General features: G+C 37.8%; 1 long non-coding RNA gene and 1 pseudogene across 1 annotated transcript; one reads left to right on the forward strand and one right to left on the reverse strand.

Annotated features, from left to right (window-relative positions):
- Window positions 1-433: 433 nt before the first annotated feature.
- LOC148914903 (uncharacterized) lies at window positions 434-12,933 on the reverse strand. Its single transcript, XR_016122734.1, has 3 exons — window positions 12,897-12,933; window positions 951-1,270; window positions 434-856 (listed from the first exon to the last, which is right to left on the reverse strand). It is a non-coding gene; the product is annotated as an uncharacterized LOC148914903 (long non-coding RNA).
- Window positions 7,692-8,797, forward strand: LOC148914904 (uncharacterized; annotated as a pseudogene).
- Window position 12,934: the final 1 nt, after the last annotated feature.

Genomic DNA, 12,934 nt, shown 5'->3' on the forward strand with positions numbered 1-12,934 from the left:
AGAAAGAAGTCTTTAGAACTCTGATTTCACAGTGGATAGGAAATAAAGACCACTTCGAGCATGACAAGTCCTCCTTAACAGTCGATAAGCATGCCTTCGAATCCACTTCAACAATGATATTCCTTAAGCCACGGGCCTTAGCCAACCTCAACCCATCAAGAAATACAACACAACTACTTCCCCCAACGCTTCCAACTCTCTCTCACATGAGCTGAGAACAGAGGTGGGTCCAACATATGGTAGAGAGAGAACTGGACTTTAAAGCCTTGCCGCTTGTGTTCCTCATCCCACTTGTGGCAGCAAATTTTGTTGCTGCTTTCCCAAATATTTCGCGTTTGTAATGGTTCTATTCTTTAATATTCACTGAATTGTTCTTCACTTGTTGCGACAAGTTTCTGTGACCCTTGTTTACCAAACAAGTTGACACTTCAACTGATGATACAGATGATGAAATTAAAATTCAGGGGATTACATTGTATATCAGGGTTAATCTTTGCCAGAAATTAACAATGAATCTAAACACCCACCGGCCACCCGCAAAACAAAAATCAACAGAACAAAAAACAAAAAAAAAACAGAATTTCCCCAGTACACAGCACCAACTCAAAATTCTCCAACAAGTACCTAAACTTTAGACATTCTTGGCATGCTACGAACCACAAGCCTAGCACAACAGCAGGAAAACATTTTCACAAACCGTGACCTCTTGAAACCGAAAGAAGCCAGAATTCATTGTTCGTTTCCAATGCCCAAGATGCACTTCGAAAGATGAGTCAAATATGGTTCTGCTTTGGAGCTACTGTTCAATATTGGTCCCAGGCTCTGAAGCTCTGCATTGAACTCCCTCTCAAATTTGCTGTAATATAAATGAGTCAGAGAGAGAGAGAGCGAGATAGAGGTGTATTTGTGTGTGTAATTATGTACGTACTCCATAGCCATTTCAAACTTACAGAATAGAATCAGCAACAGTTTTATTGCTGGAGCTTAATTTTAATGGCTGATATGGACGCCGTGATTTCGATTGCCTGGGTTTTTCTGACACAAGTGAACCATCAGACTCGACAAGGCTGGGAACATCAATAGAAGATGATATCAACCACTGAGTTGCAGCTGCATATTGTAGGCAAAGTGATTTCAGCCTCTCCACCTTCTGCATTCAGAGAACTCACTATTGAGGAAAATCACAAAGTCTACCCAAGAACTCCAGAACTTATGTTCTGAACATATGATCCCAAAGAGATATGATCCCATTTCAACATGTCCTGATCCACTGTTCCATAATAAATGCAACTTAGACGTGTATTAAGTTCATTGTTATTCTCTATGTTGCATAATCAATTTATAGGTGTCATGACGAGCGTCTTTACTAGCATGTTAAAGTGTATTAATTGAAAGGAAATTTATTGAAGAATGTGAAAGTTAATACTGAAAGAATTTAAGTTCTCATGCTTGTGTGAGAGACGTGATTTGATTTGGAGCGAGTCCAAGATCTATAATGCTGAAGGCTGAGTGATACCTGAATTTTTCTAATATCTTACTAGGGCCTACATCAAACATGGAGGCTATCATCATCCTCACAGAAACATTCTACACTAGCATATCTCCCTGGCCTCAAGCATACCTAGTATGTTGCACATCCTTCCATTTTCCCTTATTAAAGTTTTTCTCTCTTTCAAATGGAAGAGATCTTCTCTCCAACCTCTTCTATATTTATTACATCCCTCTATTTCTAGTTACCTCTTCTACTATATATCCCTTTATGTCTAGTTATGTATGTATGCTTGGATGTAGTAAGAACAAATGATGAGTCGATTTTATATTATATATTTAACCCTATTCTTAGTATATTTTGGTTAATATTTTGGAAGAATTTTGATACTTTGAATTATATTTTCAATATAGGACTTTCGACTCTCTCTGGAGCAAAACATAATCAAATGGACGAATTTTGGAGTAATTCCAGTTGGAGGACGTACGTGAGTCACTTAGCTTGATCGTATCAAAATATCAGACTTTTACACTAAGCGATGATTTCCTGGTGAATAAATGAAGGAGCGATGTGCAGTGCTGGAATAGTGACGTTTTGGGCTTATATTGCGTTTTTGGAGCCCAAGATGACCTCGGATGGGTTCGTGGCCTTCTGGAGAAGTGTTCGGAATATTTTTATCTTTAAAACGAGCTATCTTGGGCCAGATTTGGAGGAGATTTGAGACCAAAACGTGGCTGGGCAGATTTGGGCAGATTATCCTAATCCAATTTGGACTTTATTTCCTAGTCTGATTTTATTTTAACTTAATTTCCTTGTGGGGATTGGGTAGCTAGGTTTTAGGAGGTATTTAAGCTTCTTTTCACTGCAATTTAGCGATCTCCTTTTAGAACTTCTTTTTGGCTTTTGGAGCAATTGCTAGGGTTTTGGATTTTCGCTACTTTCAGGTGTTTTCATTCTTACTCATTCGAATGATATTTTCTTGGATTTCAATTATGATTATGTGTAACTAATTCCTTTTGCTAGGCGAGGCCGTAAGCCTTAGCATGAATATGTAGTTTTATTAATTTGCTTTTGAATGGATGCACGCTTTGCTTTGAATTATTAATCACTGTGTTTAAAACTATCTATCTATTTTAATGATTGATCACCATTAGGATATGTAGACAAGTAATTTGATGCAATTTCTTTGGAACATCACCCAAATTGAGGAGGGCTTCTGTGATTAGTAATTGTAAGTTCACTTAAGGCGAACATCACGCTCTTAAGGGTTGCATGGTTTTTCAAAGGGTTTTCACAAAGCTTAATGAGTCTTGCATGTTTATATTTGATCCGAACATCACAGACGGATTGCATGTTAGATATACGTTTTAGCTTGAACATCACAAGGAAAACATGCATTAGGAAAACATAACCTTCAAAGCATATATGTGGAAATTCATAAGTAATTGATAGAATTGCATAGGATTGCGACGGTGTTGGCTAAACCCTAGTTTTCTCTAAATTGTTAGTCTTTAAAAAGAAATCGTTTTTCTTCTTTGTCATTATTATTTCCCAACAAATAGATTTCTTTTACTGTTAGTTTAATCTTTTCAAATTCATAAACTTCAAATCTTTGATAAAATCTATTTTAGTTATTAATTAAGAGTTAGTTTAATTACAGATTAGTCAAACAATCTTTGGGGACAACGACCTTGCATGAGCATTTATACTACAATTACCTTGTATTCTTGCAAGTATTTTCAGTGATTTTAACCCTGTTTGCGCAGGTACTAAAAATCCTATCAAGAAATTGGCGCCGTTGCCGGGGATTGTTTTAACTAATTTGTTTTTATCATATTCTTAGTTGATTTTGTTTACACTTTTTCTGTTTTTTTTTATTTTTTTATATATTATTTTTAATTTTCGTCAAAATATTAATATTAAAAAAAAAAATTGAACAATTTTACATTTGATTACTGCAAACCGCATGGTCCGCATTTGATCAGGAACTGCACATCTTATACAGATTTGATCGAACAGGCGCACTCTGCCTGAGCGAGAAGTTAGTGGGCACAGGATTTATTCGCTGAGGACACTTTTCTGCAGAATTTGTTTGTAAACGAGGGTAACATGGCGTTAGAATTACCTGCACCCAGGCGAGACCACTCGAGAGTCATTGGCAGCCCGTGCCGCGATGTTCCTAATTGCATAGTCTATCCGACCCAAGAAGAGGGTGATTCGTTCGAGATCAAGCACCACATGCTTGAGATTTTACCAACATTCCGTGGGCTGCCTAATGAAGATGCGAACATACATATTGCAAAATTTATTGTGGTTGCAAGAATATTTTGATTAGGGGTTTTTCTTGAAGCTATCAAGTTACGTTTTTTCCTTTCACTTTGAAAGACAAGGCAGAAACTTGGTTATTTACTCTACCGACTAATAGCATTACTACTTAAGCATGATTACACACAAAATTCTGAACAAATATTATCCAACATCAAGACATTGAATTACAAGAGAGAGATTTTGACATTTACGAAGCCTAATGAAGAGTTTCATGAAGCATGGGAAAGATATACTGAGATGTACATAAAGTGTCCACATGTTAATATTGATTGGATACGGATGAATATTTTCTTTGATGGGCTTAATCCAACATCTAAGAGTCATGTGAATGCATCAATGGAGGATCGTTGTCAAATAAATCTGCGAGAAGCATTTGAATTATTTGATATGGTGGCTCTGAGAATCTCAACAATGGGCAGCAGAACATTCACGAAAGGGAATTTTTGAGTTATCAGCAGGATCTCCTAACATGTCTGCACAAATGGCACAAATGGAGAAGAAAATTGATGCAAAGTTTGACATTATTCTACAACAAATGGCAAGTTCTACACAGAGCCACACAACAACAGTTTGCACTATCTCGCACATGGTTACACACGACATAATGGGCTGCCCACATAGAGACTCCTACCAGAGCTTGTTGAACAACATGTCAATATGATGAACAGCTATCAAAGGCCTAGGAATGATGCATATGCCAATCATTACAATCCAGGATGGAAGGATCATCCTAATTTCAAATGGGGTGACAATCGAGAATAATGCAAAACCATTCCAACATGCCCAAAAACCTTTTGTTCCCTCCAAACCATCTCTGGATGATCAACTAGCTAAATTGGCAGCAACAACTCAATCATTCATCGAGGGTAACAATCAAAGATTTCAAAATGTTGAAGCATCAATTAAAAATTTGGAGCAACAATTTGGCTAATTTGCATTTGAGCGAGAGACAAAGGCAAATTTCCTAGTCAAACGATTCCTAATCCAAATGGACGTGAAGATTGCAATGTTGTTCGGACTTTACGTTGTGGAAAAAGTTATGACAATCGTGAAAATAGCATTCAACAGGAGCAGCAAGCAGTGGAGGATAATATAAAAATTTTGCAGCAGCAGAACCTACCAAAATTGCGAGAAAAACATAAACGGGCAGATCCAGAAACTGTTCCAAAACAATTTCTGAGCGTGTTTATGAGGCCCCAATTCCATATCCAGAACGTTTGAAGCCAAAAGCAAAAGATCAGCAACTCAAGGACTTTATGCAGACATTATCCAATGTTCAAATCAACATTCCGTTACTGGATGCAATCAAGAAAATTCCATCATATGCCAAATTTTTGAAGGAAGTTTGCAGCAGCAAAAAGAAGCTTTTAGATTTGGAAAAAGTCATTTTGACAGAGCAGTCAGCCTTTTGCTACACAAGCTGCCACCTAAGAAAAAGATCCAGGAGTTTTAATATTTCTTGCACTATTGGAAATTCTAATTTTAAAAGTGCTTTAATTGATTTGGGTGCAAGTATTAATTTGATGCCTTTTTCTGTTTTCCAGCGATTGGGGCAAGGAGATTTAAAGCCTACATCAATGATACTTCAACTAGTGACCGTTCAATTACTTATCCAAGAGGTGTTATTGAAGATCTAATTATAAAAGTTGATAATCTTTATCTACCAGCAGATTTTGTGGTTCTAGACATGGATGAAGACATTCAAACACCTATTATTTTGGGGAGGCCGTTTATGGCCACTGCTAGGACTTTAATTGATGTGGAAGCTGGAACATTGACTCTAAGGGTTCAAGACCAATCTGTGGTATTTAATCTGTTTGAGACTGCAAAACAGCCTACGGAACAGCAAGATTGCATGCATATTGACATGGTAGACAGTATGGTTCAAGACAGATTTTATGGCAGCTCAAAAACAGATCAGTTGCTACATGTTTTACAAGGGGAACTTGGGGCATATTCTGAAGATGAAGGTGTTCTTGAGTACATTCACGCATTGAACGGTCTGCCAACAGTATTGCCAAAGTTTAGACATGTTTACGAGAGTTTAGGGAACCTAAACAGCCCTTAAACAAATCGGACAACAGACCACCAAAGCTGGAGTCAAGCCTTTACGAACATCCGAAATATGCATATTTAGGAGCTGCAGAGACGCTGCCAGTTATAATTGCAGCAGATTTAACACATACAGAGGAAGATAAATTGCTTCGTGTGTTGAGAAAATATCAAGATGCATTGGGATGGACAATTGCGGACATCAAGGGAATCAGCCCAGCACTATGTATGCACAGAATCTTAATGGAAGGCGACGTGAAGCCAGCGATTGATGCTCAACGCCGCCTTAACCCAATTATGAAAGAAGTGGTCAGATCAGAGGTTATGAAATTACTTGATGCAGGTATGATTTATCCTATTTCTGACAGTAAATGGGTTAGCCCGACTCAAGTTGTGCCTAAGCGGACTGGTATTACAGTGGTGAAAAATGATAATAATGAGTTAGTTCCTACACGATTGACTACGGGATGGAGAATGTGTGTAGATTATCGGAAGCTTAACACAGGGACAAGAAAAGACCATTTTCCTTTACCCTTCATTGACCAGATGTTGGAAAGGTTAGCTGGGCGTGCTTTTTATTGTTTTCTTGATGGTTATTCTGGGTATAATCAGATTCCAATTGCACCAGAGGATCAAGAGAAAACCACTTTCACTTGTCCATTTGGTACTTATGCTTATAGGAGGATGCCGTTTGGATTATGCAATGCACCTGCTACGTTTCAACGTTGTATGATGAGTATTTTTTCTGGCTTGGTGAAAATATTGTGGAAGTTTTTATGGATGATTTTTCTGTTTTTGGGGATTCATATGATCAGTGTTTACAGAATTTATCATTAGTTCTTGAGAGATGCCAAGAGACACATTTAGTGCTAAACTGGGAGAAGTGTCATTTCATGGTGAAACAGGGAATTGTCTTGGGTCATTCAATTTCTAATAGAGGCATTGAGGTTGACAAAGCAAAGATTGAAATTATTGCAAAGCTGCCACCCCCTACATCAGTCAAAAGGTGTGAGATCTTTCTTAGGACATGCAGGTTTTTATCGTCGGTTCATCAAGGATTTCTCCAAGATTAGCCAACCTTTGTGCAATTTATTGACTAAGGATGCATCATTTACTTTCGATGAGGCCTGTTTAGAAGCATTCAACAAGTTGAAATCACTCCTAACTTGGCACCCATCATTGCTGCACCAAATTGGGATTTGCCATTTGAACTAATGTGTGATGCATCGGATTATGCTGTTGGGGCAGTTTTAGGGCAGCGGAAAGATAAGCTTCCCCATGTCATTTATTATGCAAGTCGTACTCTCAATGATGCACAGCTTAACTATGCAACTACAGAGAAGGAATTGTTGGCTGTTGTGTTTGCACTAGAGAAATTTGGTCTTATTTGGTTGGGGCTAAAGTGATTATTTATACGGATCACGCTGCACTAAAATACTTGTTGTCTAAGAAGGATGCAAAGCCTAGATTGATTCGTTGGGTTCTTTTACTTCAAGAATTTGACCTAGAGATTAAAGACAAGAAGGGCAGTGAGAATGTTGTGGTGATCATTTATCTAGATTAATTATTCCAGTGCTACGAGGCGATTCTCTACCATTGAGTGAGAGTTTCCCAGACGAACAGCTATTTGCCGTCCAAATCAACACACCTTGGTTTGCAGATATTGTCAATTATTTGGTTAAGGGTGTGATGCATCCAGATTTTTCCTACCAGCAGAAAAGGAAGTTTTTATTTGATGTGAAGCACTATTTCGGGATGAACCCTACTTATACAAGTATTGTGCGACCAGATTATTCGCAGTGTATTCCAGAGGTCTGAACAAGACAGTGTTTTGACATTCGCACATCAGCATGCTTGTGGTGGTCATTTTGGGGGAAAACGGACAGCAGCTAAAATATTACAAAGTGGGTTGTATTGGCCTACTATTTTTAAAGATGCTCATGTTTGGTGCCAGGCGTGTGATAGATGTCAACGTGTGGGCAATCAGTCAAAGCGGAATGAAATGCCACAGCAAAGTATTTTGGTTGTTGAATTATTTGATGTTTGGGGCATTGACTTTATGGGACCATTCCCGTCATCCCATGGCAATCAGTACATATTGGTGGCTGTTGAATATGTTTCTAAGTGGGTCGAGGCTGTTGCAGCACCAACAAATCAAGGATCTGTGGTACTGAAATTCCTCCAAGGCACTATTTTCCACGTTTGGGACACCTAGGGCGATTATCGGTGATGGGGAAAGCACTTTTTAAATAAACAGTTTGCTGCACTACTTACTAAATATGGGATAAGTCATCGGGTGTACTGCATACCATCCTCAAACTTCGCAAGTTGAAGTTTGAATAGGGAAATTAAGCGCATATTAGAGAAAACAGTCAATGCCACCGCAAAGACTGGAGTGTTAAGTTGAATGATGCTTTATGGGCCTACAGAACAGCGTATAAAACGCCAATTGGGATGTCCCCCTTTCGGCTTGTTTATGGTAAAGCTTGTCATCTACCTATGGAGCTTGAACACAAGGCTTATTGGGCAATTAAGGAGCTTAATTATGCCTATGATGCAGCTGGAGAAAAATAAAAATTACAGTTGCACGAGTTGGAAGAACTCCGGAATGACGCATATGAAAGTTCAAAGATATACAAAGAGAAGACAAAAGCATTCCATGACAGCAAAATTCTCCGAAAACAATTTCAGCCGGGTCAGAAGGTTCTATTTTTCAATTCAAGGTTGAAGTTATTCCCTGGAAAATTGAAATCTAGGTGGCAAGGTCCCTACAATGTTACTAAAGTCTATCCACACGGCGCTGTGGATATTACAAATGGGAAGACTGGTTTCGAGTTTAAAGTAAACGGTCATAGACTCAAACACTACTTGGAGGCGCCGTTTGACAGTGCAACCGAGTCGGTGACTCTGAAGGAACCGGTGATTTGACCACTGAGCTTCGCAAAGTCTAGCTACAGACTTAAAATAAAGCGCTCATTGGAAGGCAACCCAATTTTTCTAAACTCTCTAATCCTTTTAATTTCAACAAAATAAAAAATTTAAAATAAAAAAAAAAAAAATTGTTGTTTTCTTTAACTATATGTTTTTTTTATTTTCTTTCTACTCCTAACACATCATTGATCCAATGCAGGGCACAAAAATCAGCAGCAAACATCAAAAGCAAAAAAAAAAAAAAAAATCCTAGGTGGAATCCCGCACCAAAGAAGTCTACAAAGGAACGACACAACAATCAAAGCAGAAACATCAAAAGCAAAACAAATCCTTAGGCTGAATCCGCACCCAGCAGCAAGTCTACACTGGAATCATGCACCCAGCAGCAAATCTACCACATTTCCAACAACAAAAGATGCAAGGGATTCGAAATTATACCTATGAGATGCACTTGGGGGTCCTCAGGGCTTTTTGCTGTTTTGTCTTTTGAGCTTGTGTGTTTATTGCCCTTTCCCTTGAATCTCTCTTGGATCCGCAGACCTTACACAGCGAGCACCAATATGAGTACCTGCATGGGCAAAGAACACACATCTCTACACATCAACCACAGCTCCCAAATCAGGACCCAAAACAAATTCGGAATTATTCTTACCTTCGGATGGATATCGGAAGGCACTGTGCTTCGAGATTAAGGACCATCATGGATGCAGGAGGAATTTAGTGACGGCAGGCGAGGTTTGAGACACAGGCATTTACCAAGAGGCGTCCCAACACCTTGGATCGGACTCCTTAAGGTTAGCATGAAGCCAATCAACGACCTGCCTCATTTGTCGACACAGTTGTGTTGTAAACTCGCTCTTGCCCCAACTCACGACGAAGCCATTGCGAGGAACCCAACCATATGAGAAAATTTGGGGCTTTTGATGAATGCATGTGAACCAGAGTGGAAAAGGCGATGATGACCCAAGAGAGCCCTTGCTATGAGATCTACAAATCATTCGAATTTGGGTTGGGAATCCAATGGATGGCATCAATTCAAAAGCCAATATAAAATATATATATATATATATATAAAATGAATGAATTGCTGGTTTCGGTTGTGACAGAAGCAAAGAGAGACAAGGCTCTTGAGTTCTTGAGAGAGATGAAGAAGGAAGAGGCGGAGATGGATGGGTTTCAACGAGAGAAGGAAAATATGTTTGTCTGCTTTGCAATCAGTGATGGGAATGGCCAAAGTGTGGTGTTGGAGGAGTGAGACGAAGGGGATCTAATATTTTTCAAATGACACTACAAATGCATCAGTTATATTGTCGCTGCCGCCCGAGTTTGACACAAGTGCGGAGTTGGAGGAGTTGGTCAGCGCTCTATGCAAGATCTCCTCTCCTGGGCCTACCTTCGAACCCCTGTGGTGTCAAATTTCTGGGTATTTTCTTTCCTTTTCTTTTCTTTTATTGTTTTTCTCATTTTCTGCCTTACTTTATTTTCTTTATTTATTTTTGTTAGTCTCTTTTGCTTTCCTAGTTTCTTTTCCTAGAGTGTTTTCTTTATTTTTTATTTCCATTTTCTAGGATTTAGTTGTTTGGTCTACTCTTTTTCTTTTGCTTATTTTCCACACCTTGAGGACAATGTGTGATTTAAGTTTGGGGGTAGGAAAGTAAATTTTAGTTTTTTTATTTTTTTATTTATTAATTTTTTTTTTTTTGAGTCTTGTTTAAAATTTTCGTTTTTAAGTTAATATCCATAGATTATTTTAAACTTTAGAACAAATAGACATGGTGAAGATTAGTCCCACAATAGAGTCTTTTCTGTTTATTGTTGCTTAGACACTAATTCATGAATTATACTCTGAAATTTGCACATCACACCAACATGGTTTGTGGGGAGTACGATTGAAATACTTATTGTTTGTCCCAGTGTGTTTTAATTTTTGTTCTATATAAATAAGTTAGTTTGTGTTATAAAGTAATAATTGCCTCACCCGAAGCTTTGCCTAGTAACCGGGCCAGTCTTGCCTAATCAGCAGTGATTCTCGAGTTAAATCGTAGAGTTTTGGCATGAGGCAGGGTGGTTAGTTGGTTTCGTAGCCTTTTCAGCTTGAGTTAATAAGTCCTTAGGGGTGTTCTACACCTAGTGCCCTAAAGCCTTAGTGGTTTGGGAGTCATTGACCTAAAGCTCGCTACATGGGTTGAATCGAAAGCTTAAGGGAGCCGACATTGCACAATCACTACTGTTACTGGAAAAAAAAAAAAAAAAAAAAAAAAAAAAAGGAGAAAAGAAAAAGAAATGTGTGAAGTAAGTGTGTGAAGTATGAATAAAAGGGATGAGATGTAAGGGTTTTAGTCGAGTCTCTTTAACTATGATGGTTCACTTTACACCGAAGGAAGTTTGTGAATTCTTTTCTAATTGATTCTAAATAGCTTAGACTTAGTGGTGGGATGAATTGGATCCTTTGAATAGATGTTCTAGTTTTTAAAATTCGCTATGGATTGCAACTTGAAGGTGGAAATTTTGTTCTGGTTAAAGTGTTAGCCAGATGTCTAGTTTGTTAAGTTTTTATTTTTGTTTGAGTCTTGTTTTGCTTGAGGACAAGCAAAGAGCTAAGTGTGGGGGTATTTTGATGAGTCGATTTTATATTATATATTTAACCCTATTCTTAGTATATTTTGGTTAATATTTTGGAAGAATTTTGATACTTTGAATTATATTTTCAATATAGGACTTTCGACTCTCTCTGGAGCAAAACATAATCAAATGGACGAATTTTGGAGTAATTCCAGTTGGAGGACGTACGTGAGTCACTTAGCTTGATCGTATCAAAATATCAGACTTTTACACTAAGCGATGATTTCCTGGTGAATAAATGAAGGAGCGATGTGCAGTGCTGGAATAGTGACGTTTTGGGCTTATATTGCGTTTTTGGAGCCCAAGATGACCTCGGATGGGTTCGTGGCCTTCTGGAGAAGTGTTCGGAATATTTTTATCTTTAAAACGAGCTATCTTGGGCCAGATTTGGAGGAGATTTGAGACCAAAACGTGGCTGGGCAGATTTGGGCAGATTATCCTAATCCAATTTGGACTTTATTTCCTAGTCTGATTTTATTTTAACTTAATTTCCTTGTGGGGATTGGGTAGCTAGGTTTTAGGAGGTCTTTAAGCTTCTTTTCACTGCAATTTAGCGATCTCCTTTTAGAACTTCTTTTTGGCTTTTGGAGCAATTGCTAGGGTTTTGGATTTTCGCTACTTTCAGGTGTTTTCATTCTTACTCATTCGAATGATATTTTCTTGGATTTCAATTATGATTATGTGTAACTAATTCCTTTTGCTAGGCGAGGCCGTAAGCCTTAGCATGAATATGTAGTTTTATTAATTTGCTTTTGAATGGATGCACGTTTGCTTTGAATTATTAATCACTGTGTTTAAAACTATCTATCTATTTTAATGATTGATCACCATTAGGATATGTAGACAAGTAATTTGATGCAATTTCTGTTGGAACATCACCCTGAAATTGAGGAGGGCTTCTTGTGATTAGTAATTGTAAGTTCACTTAAAGCGAACATCACGCTCTTAAGGGTTGCATGGTTTTTCAAAGGGTTTTCACAAAGCTTAATGAGTCTTGCATGTTTATATTTGATCCGAACATCACAGACGGATTGCATGTTAGATATACGTTTTCGCTTGAACATCACAAGGAAAACATGCATTAGGAAAACCTAACCTTCAAAGCATATATGTGGAAATTCATAAGTAATTGATAGAATTGCATAGGATTGCGACGGTGTTGGCTAAACCCTAGTTTTCTCTAAATTCTTAGTCTTTAAAAAGAAATCGTTTTTCTTCTTTGCTGTTATTATTTCCCAACAAATAGATTTCTTTTACTGTTAGTTTAATCTTTTCAAATTCATAAACTTCAAATCTTTGATAAAATCTATTTTAGTTATTAATTAAGAGTTAGTTTAATTACAGATTAGTCAAACAATCTTTGGGGACAACGACCTTGCATGAGCATTTATACTACAATTACCTTGTATTCTTGCAAGTATTTTCAGTGATTTTAACCCTATTTGCGCAGGTACTAAAAATCCTATCAACAAACCTTGAGAAATTCAGGCAAAAGAAGCAAGCATCCCCTCA

The sequence above is a fragment of the Prunus mume genome, linkage group LG8, assembly GCF_029339155.1.
Source record: "Prunus mume cultivar Tortuosa linkage group LG8, ASM2933915v1, whole genome shotgun sequence".
NCBI classification, from domain to species: domain Eukaryota; kingdom Viridiplantae; phylum Streptophyta; class Magnoliopsida; order Rosales; family Rosaceae; genus Prunus; species Prunus mume.